Here is a 15212-nt window from a genome sequence, read left to right as displayed (position 1 = left end):
CCTAGATGGAGGTGGTTTATCTCCTGTGATCTCCCTCCCTGGATGGGGATGGCAGGGCCCACACTGTTCTCTGGAGCCAAGCCCTCTCGGGTCTCGGTGCAGCGGCCCCTGGTCCGGGATCTGGAGAGGGTGTCCTTGACGCCCTGTCCTTCCCTTGTCTGCTGTCCTCCTGCCACGCTGGGCCGGGGCTGGCAGACTGTGCCCCCGATGGTGAGAAGAAGGAAGAGAAGAATACGAGTGTGTGCCACGGGGCAGTTACCTGGAGTAAAGTTTTATCGGGACCCCACGCTCACCTGTATAAGGCTGTCTGTGGATGCTGTCCTCCACAGCAGCTGGGCTGCGTGCAACGCAGGGACTGCACGGCCCCAGGGCCTGAAATATCAACCGTGTGGCCCCAGATACAGCGAGCCAGCTGAGCCAACCCCACTCTCGGCCAGCGGAGGGCTGGTGCCGCGCCCACCTCCTCACAGGAGCGGGTGGGGGTCCCCCCTCCTGCTGACCCACGTGGCCCTGACCCCAGCACAGCCACTTGTCTGGGTGAAGACACTGGTACGGCCCTCTACCCCAGCACTCGGAGTTCTGACTAACAGACGTGCCGAAGGCCCAGGTGCGCAGCCACTGTGGTTTTGCTCAGGAACGGCCAAGACGTGTGCTGTGACTGCAGTGGACGATCCCAGCTGGAGAGCGAGCTGGTGGTCACTCTCCTCTCCCTCCCTGGGTCAGTGTGCTGGAACGTCTGAAAGGGGCCCTCGAGATCCTCGGTTACCCTTTCCAGCGTTTTATAGGCTGAACTGTATACTGGGGGGCCCAAACTTGGGGGACGTGGGAGTGTTGGGATGCACCTTCCTGCCGGCCTCAGTTAACTGAGAATGCGCTGGGGACCTGCATGAGCCCATGGGCAGGGGGCGAGCAGGACCCTCACCAGGAGACGCATGGCCCGACTGGCAAGAGAAGATGCTGGGGGGCTGAAGGGAACCCTCACTGCACACCCGAGGCCACAAGTGGTCAGCCAAGCAGACATGCCCCTCTCAGCGTGAGCGTGATGTGGATGTGAGCTCATCAAGTCAGTAGGAACTTACTGGAGGCTGTGCTGGAGGGCTGGACAGATATGGCTGGGGGTGGCATCTGGGGCTCCTGAGACTGGTCTTTTTAGTCCAAGAGCAAGGACTGTGACAGCCAAATTCTTGATTCTGAGCAATCCCCAGCTTCACGCGGAGGGGGTGGACGTGGGGAGACCACGTACAGGTGCCACTTCTGGACCAGCACCATGTCCCCAAGACATCTGTGCCCTAACTTCCTCATCTGTGAAACGGGGAAGTTACACACAAACCTCCTTCACCACGTCCCCAAGACGTCTGTGTACCCAGCTCCCTCGTCTGTGAAATGGGAGAGTTACCACAAACCCCCGTCACCATGTCCCCGAGACATCTGTGTGCAGCCGGCTCCCTCGTCTGTGAACCAGGGGAGATACCACTAACCCCCTTCACCACATCCCCGAGACGTCTGTGCACCTGGCTCCCTTGTCTGTGAAGCGGGGGAGTTATCACAAACCCCCTTCACCATGTCCCTGAGATGTCTGTGCCCCCGGCTCCCTTGTCTGTGAAGCAGGGGAGTTATCACAAACCCCCTTCACCACGTCCCCAAGACGTCTGTGTACCTGGCTCCTGGCTCCCCCGTCTGTGAAACGGGGTTTACCATGAACCCCATTCACCTATTATCTTCCGAAAGGAATAAAAAAATTTCTGTCTAAATACGAAACGCAAACTGAGAGCAAGAAGCTGACTCTCCAGGAATTTTACTGAACTTAGATCCCCCATTCTTCAAAGATGCTTGATAAAAAGCAAGGCTGACGCTAACTCAGTCAGTCTTGGGTTAGTGTCCTCGTGCTAAAATATGATTTTAGCTGGAAATGGAGCTGTATTCATTCCAAACCATGGCTCAACCAAAAAAGATTGCATCATTTTTTTTTCTTATTCTCCTGTAGTCTTAATCACAGCAAACCTAATTTTTCTACTATTGGGTCCAATTAGGAAAACTGCCGACTTCTCTAGGCCTGGTCCCACGCAAAGCACGGGAGAAAGAGCCCAGCGCCCCACGGCGAGCTTGGGCCTCTGGCCAGCAGCACCTGTCCGTCTCTGCACCTTCATTTTATGTTCTTTGAGAGAAAGACTGGTAATACCATTCTTTTCTACTCCATTTGTCGGGAAAACCCTTTGGCAGGAAAGAAAGGTGCTCTCGGAATGCGTCAGCTCAATTAGATGTACGGCTTCTCATCCCTCTGAGTTTTTGTTGTCCTTTTTGTTAACATTCCTGTTAAATTCAGCCAAAACAAACCGCCTTCAGAAGCAAAGTAAATTCCCTTTTGTCTGAGTTGAGCTCCTTTGCCAGCGTCGTCCGAGGATCCTGTCTTTAGACAACACACCTGGCCGCCTTAAACCTTTCCCACAGGCACTTTCCAACAGAAAAACAACTCATCCCGTCTGATACTTCTGGGGCGGTGGGGGGGGGGGTCGAAACTAATTTTTCTAAATTGTACGCATGCCCTCAGATTCCACCTAAATTACCAATTTCATTTTTTTTACAGCTTCAGATTCCATCTAACAATATAAATAAAAGAATACTTGGATGGGTAGTTTGGTAGCACAAATGGTTAAACACTCAACTACTAGCCAAAAGGTTGGTAGTTTGAATCCGCCCAGAGGTGCCTAGGAAGACTAGCCTGGTGATCTGCTTCCGAAAGTTCACAGCCTTGAAAACCCTATGGAGCGTGCACACATGGGGTCACCATGAGTCGGAATCCCACTCCACAGCATCCAATAACAACAGTTCACTTAACTAGTCACATAAGGATACTTCGTACAAAAAGGCAAGTGGGAATGTGATGTGTATCTGCACGTGAGCTGAGCCCAAGCCCACAGCTGTGAGGCCAGGAGCTGAGGAGACAGCTGGGGTCTGGTTTGGGCACTTGGAACGATGCGCAGAACTCCAACAAGAGCTCCCAATGGACTCTGACCAGTGCCTGCCCCTTGGGTGCCTGGCAACAGCTGGTATCCGTATCCTAATCTTATCTTCAATAATTAAGGCAAGAAGGTGGTAATTTATGTTGTTACGGAAAACCACGTAACGTAACTTAAAATTTTACATGATTCTTTGTGCTTTTCTTCAAGAACTACATCGTTCAGACTTAATTGTTCCATTTGAGTCAGACGGGCAAAGGTGGTTGCTATGCAGCAGATGCCAAGTGACTTACAGAACTGGGCCGGAGGTGGCAGAGCTGCCCCGGGGTTCACCATCGCGCCTGCAGAGGGAGAGCCTTATGAATCAGAAACGCCAACGTGGACATGTGTTACCTTTTTGCTGGGAATAGTTATCCCCACAACCACCTGGAACTATATGCTGTAAGATGAACATGTTGTCCCTCTCCCAGCTCTGAACAACGGGACCAGCTGCGGCATCTACTGAAATGAACAAAGCTGTTTCAAAACTACTTACAATCAGGTCATTGGTTGCCAACTTAATTTGAACTGGAGCAGTTAGATCTTTTGTAACATTTTTTTGCTTGCAGGACCCCTGTTTTAGAAATTTCTTGTTATGTGCTGGACACCGTGAACGCTGCATTGGTCAGAGGCCAGATCTTGCTGACTTCTGGAGGAGTGCTGAGTTCCGTCTGGTAGTTAAGCTTCTGGTAGATCAGCCTGATCTTTCTGAGGATTCTTTCAGAGCTTTGCCAGGGCTAGAGTAGAGTCCTTTCAGGACAGGGTCTTCCTGGTGCCCAGAACACGAAGGTAGTCAGCACGGTCTCCCCCGCTGGGTGATCAGAACTTCTCTGTCTTCCAGCCCTGTGCTGCCTCACCCACAGGGGCTGCTCTGACTAGTCTCGTGGACTCTTGTCCTCGGAATAAACAGCTGAGTTTCCCACCAAAGACTTAAGGGGACCCGCTGCACAGATTCCTGAGGCTCCTCTGAGCAACTCCCCTTTTCTGAGACCCTGCCCACAGTTCCAGCCCCCGTGCAGCCCTAAACTCCATACTCTGCCTCCCCAGCAGACCACTGGCCCATGTGAGGTCCGGAAGGTGCCCGTAGGCAGAAAGCCAGCGGCAGTGGTCTGGTTCCTGTACCCTTCTCTCTCAGTGATCACCCTGTGCTGCCTGCTGTCCGCACGCATTTCTAAGATAATTTATCCGGTTTTACAGCTGATTGTGGTGGGAGGGCTGGTCCGGCGCTAGTTACGCCATCATGGATGAGAGAAGTCAGGTTTTAGGAGAGGGTTAAAATGTTATAAATTTCCACTTGAAGTTTACAAGGATAAATTCTGGTCTCTACAGCTAAATTTGGTACAGCCTTAGAATGCTGGTAATGCTGTGTTTCTCAATGACATTTGAAGCTGAGATTATAAAGCTGAACTTTCCCCAAATCAACCCTCATGAACACCTTAACAAATACCAGGGACAACGGCAGAAATACCTTCACTTCCTGCCGCTCGTGGGAGCTGAGAACACCAGGTACAGCTGTTCTCTGTGGAAACCTGCAAATGAACTCAGTGCCTCCCAGAGCGCTGAGCTAGTCACTCACTCACACCTTTCAAACGCTCTTGGGTTTGCTGCTAACTGAGTCCCAGGCTGTCCTGGGGTCCCATCTCCCGAATGTTTCCCTGCTCTTCCCCCATGTCTGGGCTGGCTCGAGTGCTGGGTCCCTGGCCACTGCTGTGCTGATGCTACTCCACGGGAGGTGGGAGCAGCCTTCACCTCTCACTCGCTGAGTTTGAGTCCAAGATGTAAACAGAGGCGCCATGAAATGTGGCATGTCAGGGCAAAGATGGAAGGGGACAGGAAAGGCCAGGAGATGCCACTCGCCATGGCGCTGGGCCCCAGGGGTGCCTGGTGAGAGGCTCGGAATCCTGGTGGTGCAGCCCACCATCACAGGGTCCAGATCTGTCTCCCTACACCCTCATTAACCTCCCAACAGCCTTCTCCCAATGACTACTGTGCCCCTGTTAGCTATGATTTGAATAATTCGAGTCTTACTAACTTCTGCAGATTTCTCAGCAATTTTATATTTTGGCCTTTGACACAAACTTGTTTTTAAAGAGGTCATTTCTCATTTCAAAACTTACTTTCTTAAAATATTTTCTTATGGAAGATAATGAAATTTAAAAGCAGAGCTATCAAATTAGCTTCAGAACCTTCTGGAAACTGCTGATATCTTTTTCTCGTTGTTGTTGCTGCCTCTGCATTTATCGTAAGGCCTGACCGCCTTTCCTAGATGTAATCCATCCCCAACAACCCTCCTGCGTGCTCTTCCTTCTCAGTTGTTTGTCTCTGAGGCTGTGCTGCTCTTATCACGGTGCCTCGGACACACAAATACTGGTCTGAGAACTAAATGCTCGGCCGTCTAGGCTGACTGAAGGTTTGTCCCAGTTAAGTCTCCTTCAATATTTCTAAATAACTCACAGGGATAGCACTGAGGCCTTTGAGCTCAGTGGAGCCCATGGCTTAGTGATATAGGCATTTCCACAAAACATTTTGTTTAAAAACTTACATGATTCAAAACTGCAGTAACTAAACAGTGTGGTACGGTCATGAGGAAAGACATACAGATCATTGGGATAGAACTGAGAGCCCCGAAATAAAAGTATATATCTATGGCCAGTTGATTTTTGACAAGGGTTCCAAGTCCATTAAATGGGGATGGAATAGTCTCTTCAACAAATGATGCTGGAACAACGGGATCTCCACATGCAAAAGAACAAAGTTAGACCCTTACTTCACACCATATACAAAAACTACCATAACCCAAAATAGATCAAAGACCTTATGGAAGAGCTGAAACTACAAACTCTTAATAGAAAACATACGGAAAAATCCTCATAACCTTGAGTTTGGCAATGGTTTCTTAAATATGACAACAAAAGCAAAGGCAATAAAGGAAAAAAACAGATAAATGACCTTCATCAAAATTAAAAACTTTTGTGCATCAAAAGACACTATAAAAAGAAGGAAAACATAAGCCACAGAATGAAGAAAATATCTGTAAATCTTACATCTGATAAGCATCTAGTATCCAGAATATATAAAGAACTCCTACTACTTAACAACAAAAATATAAACAACCTAATTAAAATTAGCAAAGGATAGGAATAGACATTTCTCCAAAGAAGTTATACAAATGGTCAAGGAGTACATGAAAAAATGCTTGACATCATTAGTCAGTACAGAAATGCACATCAAAACCACAATATGATATCACTTCACACCCACTATGATGGCTATAATTATATACATATATATATATTTAAATGACAGTAACAAGTCTGGAGAAATTGGAACTCTCATTCATTTCTGGTGGGAATGTAAAATGCTACTGTGGAAAAGTTTGGCGGTTCCTCAAAAAGTTAAACACAGAATAACCATATAATTTAGCAACTCCACTCCTAGGTATATACCCAAAAGACTTGAAAACAAGGACTGAGACAGATACTTGTACACTAATAATTGTTACAGCACTATTCACGATAGTCAAAAGGTAGAAACAACTCAAGTGTCCATCAGCTGATGAATGGATAACATAATGTCGTCTATCCATGCAACAGAATATTATTCAGTCATAAAAAGAAATAAAGTTCTGATACATGCTACGACATGGATGAACCTTGAAAAATTATGTGAAATGAAAGAAGCCAGACATAAAAGAACAAATATTGTATGATTCCATTTATATGAAATATACATAGTAGGTAAATTCACAGAGACAGAAAGAAGATTATAGGTTACCAGGGGCTGAGGCAGGGGTACGGGAAGTTATTGCTGAATGGTAATCTGGCGAATACAAGGTGTCATGGATTGAATTATGTCCCCCCAAAAATGTGGGTATCAATCTGGCTGGGCCATGATTCCCAGTATTGTGTGGTTGTCCTCCATTTTGTGATTGTAATTTTATGTTAAAGAGGATTAGGGTGGGATTGTTAACACCCTTACTAAGGTCACATCCCTGATCCAATGTAAAGGGAGTTTTCCTGGAGTGTGGGGACCTTGTACCACCAAGAAAACAGTGCTGGGAGAGGAATGCGTCCTTTGGACCCGGGGTTCCTGTGTGGAGAAGCTCCTAGTCCAGGGCAAGGTTGATGACAAGGACCTTCCTCCAGAGCTGACAGAGAAAGCCTTCCCCTGGAGCTGACACCCTGAATTTGGACTTCTAGCCTACTAGACTGTGAGAAAATAAATTTCTCTTTGTTAAAGCCAACCACTTGTGGTATTTCTGTTAGAGCAGCACTGGATGACTAAGACACAAGGTAATGCTAATTCTGTTTGGGGTGATGAAAAAGTTTTGGAAATAGATAATGCTTGCACAACACTGTGAATGTCACTAATGTCAACGGATTGTACACTTAAAAGTGGTTAAAATGGTAAATGTTACATTATGTATATTTTACCACAATAAAGAATTTCAAAAACAAATTACGTGACTATATTGTTAAAACAACACAAACTGAAGTTGTACTTCTTCCCTGGTGGTGTCTCTGAGTATCAACATGCCTCAGAGACAACTTCATTGAATATTTTTCCTTGATAATTTGATAAAAAATAACAACTTAACCCTTTTTATCGCTCATATCTAGGAAAAACTCTTCACCTCTCTATCTCAGAATCATAGAATAACCACTAATGTCACGGAGTGCTGACTGTATGCCGGGTCACTAACGTTATGGAGGCTGACTGTGTGCCGGGTCACTAACGTTATGGAGGATGTGTGCCGGCTCATTAACGTTATTGGGCGCTGACTGTGCACCAGCTCACTAATGTTACTGAGCGCTGACTGTGCGCCGGGTCACTAACGTTATGGAGGCTGACTGTGCGCTGGCACTCTTCTAAGTGCACTGTAGTTCTGTTATTATACCCATTCTAAAGGTGGTGAAAGTGAGGCTGAGGGTTGTGCCCACTGCCCCACACTGTGTCTCACTACAGTCAGGGTTAGAGCTGAAGGGCCCTCAGGACCCCTGGACCCTGAGCTCGCCAGGAGGAAGCAGGGCAGAGAAGGCTGTCACCCACTAACGCATGTGGCCAATTCCAGTCCCTGCCTCTCCACCGAGCCACACTCTTCACCGGGGAGTCCTTCCCCTCCATCAGCCCTTCCTGCTCCCTTGGAATTAATCCAGGTGTTTCTTCACTTCTGCTCTGTGCCTGTCCTCCCCACCTCAAAGTACCACACATACATTCACATGCTCACACACAGCACACACTCACACACGCATACACATTTACACATGTGCACACTCACACACCTGCTTACACACACGTGCACAATGCACCTGCACACACACCCAAGCACACAGTGTACACATGCACACGCACACACCAGCTTCCATCATCTGTAGGAAGGAACCATCAGCTTGGAGAAGGAAGCATGGTTCTGGCTTGGACGGAGGGAGGAGCCCACAGGAGCCCCACAGGAGCCTGACTGACTTCCACAGATGGCACTGAACTCTGTGACCACCAGGTCGGAGGAGACGATCATCTCTTGGTCTGAGGGACAATGTGACCTGCAAACACTTGTCTCGGAGCCTTGAGGCAAGTTCAGGGCAACATGTGTTCCTCCTGACATTTTGGGGTGATTTACAAGTAATAAAGTATTCATGGAGACCACCAGGGCCGTGGATTAACAGTGTTGCAAATCCAGACGGCCTGCGTCACAGGCAACTTCAGACTGGACCCGCTCCCTTCAGAAAGGTCCCTGGGTCCTGCTGACACTGGGTTGTAGGAAGGGTTGGGGTTCTTTCTCTGCAGGCCGTTTGAAATGTTCCGTGTGCGCACCAGGCCATAACACAGATGTGTCTCTGTGTTTGAGACCAGAACCAGATCCCACACAGAAGTGCCCCCACCCAGAGCCTCATGGAATCTGAGAGCTTGGCGGAGAGGGCCTCTACCTCCCCTGACCCAGAGAGGCTGAGATTTCCTGAATCAGGCAGGCTCAGGGTTATCCAACGCCTAAACTTACTTTGTCCACTTTGAAGTCTCTTCATACTAGGCGAGAATTAAACCTCCCTGGCCTGGATTTGGGTCACGGCCTGTTTAATGCTTGTCTAGTTTAGCACAACTGTTTCATAACCTATTAATTACGCACAGCTTCCCGGACGGTTAACTTAATTTTTTAATTATGTGTCTTAAGAAGGTACCAACTACCCTTTTAGGTAAAAGTGCTGTTGAGTAACAGGAGTGGAGTGTAATTACTGTACAGAAAACACCCTTTAATCTAGTTCCACACCAAGAAGGCGAAGACAAATCCAACACGCTTTTTGCAATCCTCATGAAGAAATACAAAACAGCTTCTGTCCCCTTTTTGCAAAGCAGAATCGATGATCTTGTTTTACTGGGCAATGTTCACTGCTGAAGTCTACTGACATTCCAACACAAAGCAACCCTGGAAATTTCTGAATAAAATTCTCAGATTCTGTGCCATAGAGTTGGTTGGTTTGTCCTGCGGGTTTTGAGCTGATGAATAACTCGGGACATTGTCATAATCGGCGTGCACAGCCTTCGTGTTCCCCTCCCCACCGCTGCCCCTTCAGACCCTAAAACTGCAAACGTCTTCAAAAGCATTTTGTACCGTAAATATTCACGGGGTTACAGGAAAAAGTTTGCTGAACTATGTTAACTGCCTCAAAAGTCAAAGTTCCGTCCTCCTGGGCGAGGAAGTCCGCGGAGAGTGCAGGGCCCCCTCCCCTGAGCCCCTCCGCACCGACCCCAGTGTCCCGCCTACCTCGATGCCCGGACGAGGGGCCCCTGGGCTCTCCGAGGCGGGGGCGCCTCTATTCATGGTGGCACCGCCTTTGTCCCGACCTCACAGTGGAAAGCGTCCCATCAAATCCACTTCGTCCCGACGCGCGCTCGGCGCCGGGGGCGGGGGGGAATCTTACCTCCGGGGGGATCTTCCAGGCTGGGCGGGTCTTGCCCTGGGGGGGAGGGCGAGGCGGGAGGGGGTCCTCACCTTCCAGGGGCGGACGCGCCCTCACCTGTTGGCGCCAATCGGCTGGGGACTGGGCCGCGGGCGGGTTTGCTTTTGCTTTTGTTCTCAAGGAGCCTGGGGACCTGCCATTTCATTCTCCGAGCAGTGGCCGGGGCGCCACCGGTTCCCACCAGTGTAGACGGGCCGGCACCGGTTCCTGCCAGTGTAGACGGACCGACCCTGATTCCTGCCTCCCCGGAGGACTCGCGGCCGATGGAACGCTCAGCGCGGAGTAAAGGGGCCTCGAGCCTCGTCCGTCTTGAGGGAGGGGCCGTAACTCATTTCACCACCTTCTCTTCTCTGGGAGGTCACCCGAGTTTGCAATTGTAACGCCTTCGTTATGGAGAGCCAACACCTCACCAAACCGACTTCCCTCGCAGGGTTTGCGCACCGCGTCCACTGGGAACCCGGAGCCTCCCCAGAAGAAGCGTAGCGTGGCCTCCGCCCTCCTGGCTCCCCCCACCAGCCCCCGCGCCTCCCCAACTCCGGGCGCAAAGCAGACCCAGTAGGGACAGCGCTCCGTTCCGCGTGTGGATGCTCAGATTCGGTTCCGAGGCGCGCTTTGGTCGCAGGTTAGGGTAAAGACAGGGACGAGTGTTCTCTTACCGTGCCTAGCACAGCCAGGCCTTTCCGAATTCCGCCCTGGGCGCCTTCCAGCTCACCTGTGGGGCTTCCTCCAGCTGTCCCGCTGAGCCCAATGGCTGTGGCCTCTCGGTCCCGCCTCAGCGCTGGGCCTCCGGCGCGACTCTGGGTCTGCTGGTCCCTGAGACCTCAGATCCCTGCTCATCTTTTCTCCCCTCCTTCCCTATGGGAGCGCTGCCCAGGCCCCTCCCTCCGGCGAGGAGCAAGAACCCGGGAGTGTCCGCAGTCTCCGTCCCTGGCCAGTTCCTCCACGATGGGGAGTGTGTCCTCAGGTGAGTCAGCCAGGGTGGGCTGTGGGTGGGACCCACCGCCACTTCCAAGTACAGGTGGGGATGCTGGCTTCCTTGGACCCACTCCCAGCTCTGCTTCAGCCAAGTTCCTGAGGGTCCGGCTCCTTCTTCTAGTCCACAGCCGCGGAGTGTTTCTAATAAGCTTTTCCAAACAATCGAGGTGGCTTGGTTTACTCAAAAAGGACTTGCTGATCACCTACAATTGGCCCTTAACTACCTGGCCGTCCTGAGGGAGCTTTGGTTTCAGTGAGGGCAGACACGCACCAGTGGATATACACTGTAAGCCTGAATTAAGGACAGCGACAAGGCTACTCTGGAATGGTCAGGAGGCTCTGACCAGGGCAGTGAGCAGAGGCAGCGCATTGGCCAGCACCGTCTACAGTCTGGACCTGCACAGCAGCAAGGGGGTGTGGACACCGTTTCTTAACCCCTGCCAGGTCGCCCTGAAGTCTTCAGGCCTTGCTGGGGGGACTATTCGAGGAGATGAGGGATGGGCTAGGGGCCTGGAACATTCTCCTGTGCACCTGTGTGCACCAGGCACTGCACTGGACATGGCAGAGCAATGGACAAGGCGGGTCAGACCCAAGAAGGACCACACGGTGCTGCTGTTAAAAGCACCAGAAGGGATCGAAAGTCTCAGGCCAGCTGGCGGCCACGGCCACGTCAGTGTGGACCATCCTCCGGGGGTGGGGACACTCCCAGGCTGGTTCTGCCTGCAGAGCTGTGTCCCCTGCCCCATGCAACCTCTGAGGACCACAAAGAGCTACAGTCTCACATCTGGGCCAGACGGAGACGTGGCCAGTATCTCAGAAGAGAAAGGGCCTCCTCCTTAGGCAGACCCTTGTCCAGAGCAGAGGGACTCTCTCTGTGTGGACGTGTGGTGGGGGGACAGCATTGGGCGCAGGCAGAGACAGGGTGCCAGCATCCCAGGGAGGTGGACATCAGACCTGGACCTCTTGGAGATGCTGTCTGTGATGGGTTGCTCTCCCTAGTTACAGCAGGCCCTGGGTGGCATCCTATGGGAGCCAGAAAGCATGGGGACCAGGGTTGGAGGGTGTGAGGAGAAGCCATGAGAAGAAAGGACAGCACTTCTGGTGTCCCCCCCAAGATGGGCTGTGACCGTGATCATTGTGTTGTATTTATACCCACAGAGATAGAAAGGTCAGTGGGAGCGTGACCTGTGAGTATCCAAGGTCCTGGGGTTGTCTGGTGGTGGGGAGACCATAGCCATCTGCTGACCCTTGGCACAGAAAAGGGAAGTGTCAGGAAAAGAGAGGAAGAGGGATGCGGGTTCCCAGGGAGCTGAGTTGCTGTCCCAGTGGGCCTGGAAGGCGGAGCTGAAACCCAGAATCCAGAGAGCATGGCCAACACCCAGAGCCTGGAGAGCAGGGCCATTGCCCAGATGGTCTCAGAGAACAGAGGAATTTTCAAGACTGGAAGTCTGACTTCAGGACACTGGGTCTAGAGGAAGGCCGTCAACTCTGGGGGAAGATTCTTGTCTCTTTCAGCTTCTGTAGCCCCAGCGTTCCTGGATTCCATGGTGATCTGCACGTGGCGTCCGTCTTCCCCGTTTGCATTTACTTGTCTCTGTGTCTATGCTGCTCCTTATAACTCAGCAGTGGTTAGGCTCAGGACTCACCCCTACAGGGAACTGGCCTCATTAACATAACAAAGAAAGCCCTGTTCCAAACGGGATTACATCGGCAGGTATGGGGCTAGGATTCCAACACAGATTTTGGGGAGGACACAATTCAATCCATAGCAGCTACCTTGGTTTGAGAATCTGGAAGTTTTCCATGAAGAGAATTTATTTCTTAGGTGCTCTATGACACACACTTGTCATGAACTACACCTGGCTTTATTTATGTGCTCTTAGGACATTTTAATGTGTCTCATTTATTCATGCTACTACATTGAGGTAGGAACCCTGGGGTACAGTGGTTAAGCGTTTGGCTGCCAGCCAAAAGGTCAGCCATTAGAACCCACCAGCTGCTCCACAGGAGAGAGATGTGGCATTCTGCTTCCATAAAGATTATAGCCTTAGGAAATGTTATGGGGCCGCTCTACTCTGTCTTATAGAGTCACTATGAGTGGAAATCGACTCAATGGCAATGGGACTACATTGAAAACTGGCCAATCCATTTTGTTTCCATCCCTTGTTACTCCAATAAACCACAGCCATGGAGTCAATTCCGACTTAGCGACTCCCACAGGGTTTTCGAGGCTGTAAATCTCTATGGAAGCAGACTGCCACGTCTTTCTCCTGCGGAGCCACTGGTGGTTTCGAAATGTGGACCTTTCGGTTAGCAGTTAATCACTTTAACCACTGCGTCATCAGGGCCCCTTCCTGTTGCTCCAATAGGTTGATGTAAATAATATACTAGCAGAAAATACTAGATTCCAAGAGGAGTGTTTTCCGTAATCACCAGATCATCAGAAACCTGCAGCTGGTCCCTCACTGAAGCAGCTCCTCAAAGGACCGGGCCAGCTTGGCCCTGAGCCCACCCACAGTCAGGGCGTGTGCAGCCTGAAGCCCCTTTCAACACAGCGCCACAAAGACCTAGAAGGGAAGCCTGTGTCCTGGGCTACCGATAATGCTTTTAAACCTTTTAAACATCTGCTCTCTTGGAACAAAGCAGAAATACAAGGATGATTAGCAAACCCAAGTGAAGCAAAAGAAGAAAAGGGCTGCATCTGTCTAAAAGCTTTACTTCCATGCTTAAATGTGTTTATTTCTCAAACTGTTGACATTTCAAATTTAAATAAATATTCAAACTCTCCAATCACAGATCTTCCATGTTAGTTTGCTTCTTCTCCCGAGATGTGACCAGGAACTGTCCCCTCAGCCACGAGCACAGGAATTCAGTCTTTTTTCTTCACTTTGAAACCAGTCAGATCCAACACCACAATCACGGTTTCCAGAAACCCTTTCTCTTCTCTCATGACCCCGCCTCTGCTTGGCTCAGCGGACAATGGTGACGGTGACGGTGACGGGGTCACCCCTCTGACTGCTTGGCCTCTGGTTGCAGCACGCAGCAGGACAAAGCTGGCAGTGGGCGACCGTGACACAAAGAAGGCCCACATTCCTGGGGCCTGGAATGCAAGCTATTCACACAGAACCAACCACATGAGAAAGACAGGAGGGGCCAACTTGATGCAAAGGGTGACATGACCACAGACTTGCTAACCCAGCATCACAGACAAGTTGGGCCCCTCGAACCACCACTCACTTCCAGAGGCTATTTCAGCTCTCTTCAACCAAGTCTGAGCTGCTGGCCTGGCCAGCCCTGACCGGCTTTCAGGGAGTGAGAGACGAGGAAACCACCAGAAGGCCAGCAGGAGTGACACTGCTGTTCCCCAGGGGCAGCGGCTGGCCCAGTTCTCGTGCAGGTGGATATGAGCACTCTGGGTGAAGGGGCTTCACACACAGTTTCCACTCCCTGGAATGCTGATCCCCACCCTCTGCACCCTTCCATAGCCTTTGAGGCCTCCCTTGACCCCAATCAGGCTGCAGGCTGCAGGCTCTCACTGTGGTTTTTGGGTGAGGAGGGGCAGGACCCTCCATGCTACAGGAGCAGAGGGTGATGGAGATGAAGCCTTTGCCTAGTTTGAACTTCTCATCGGCCACGTATGCCCAGGCCGAGCTTGCCCAGGGACCAGGGAGAGGCTGGGGTCAGTAGGGCCACACAAGCACAGGGCCAGCATAGCCCCGGCCGACAGCTGTGGTTGGGAGGTGGTGGGAAGCCTGGAGTAGGTGGGGCTGCCTGCGTGTTCAGGGGTGTCTGACGCAGGCCTGGGCACTTGGTCCTGCCAAGCAGGGCACTGCCGTCTTCCTGCAGGAAGGCAGTTCTGGCCAAGACCAGGAAGGAGGGACGAGAAGGTCAGGGCCAGGAGGTGGATCCGTATCCGTAGGCTGGGAGGAGCGCAATTCCTCAACCCGCACAGGCTCAGTTCCAGGGGCCCACGCTCAGCACCCACCTTGTTAATCATTTTTTCTCTTTTTGGGACATCCTGTGAAGCCCCTGTGTGTCCCTGATGGCACTGCCTTCAGCCAGAGGGGACCACTGTCCTCGCCTTTCTTTAAGGCTCCACCATCCTCACACACAGCTCTAAGTAACACAGTCTGGTTTACCTGGTTTTGAGACCTGTATCATGTATGAGACCCGCAGGTGGATGTGCATATGTGTGACCCACAGGTGGATGTGCGTATGTGTACAAGAATGATGTGGGCATGCATGACCCGCAGGTGGATGTGCGTATGTGTACAAGAATGATGTGGGC

The sequence above is a fragment of the Trichechus manatus genome, unplaced genomic scaffold, assembly GCF_000243295.1.
Source record: "Trichechus manatus latirostris isolate Lorelei unplaced genomic scaffold, TriManLat1.0 scaffold00072, whole genome shotgun sequence".
NCBI classification, from domain to species: Eukaryota; Metazoa; Chordata; class Mammalia; order Sirenia; family Trichechidae; genus Trichechus; species Trichechus manatus.
Note: the sequence above shows the minus strand (reverse complement) of the source record.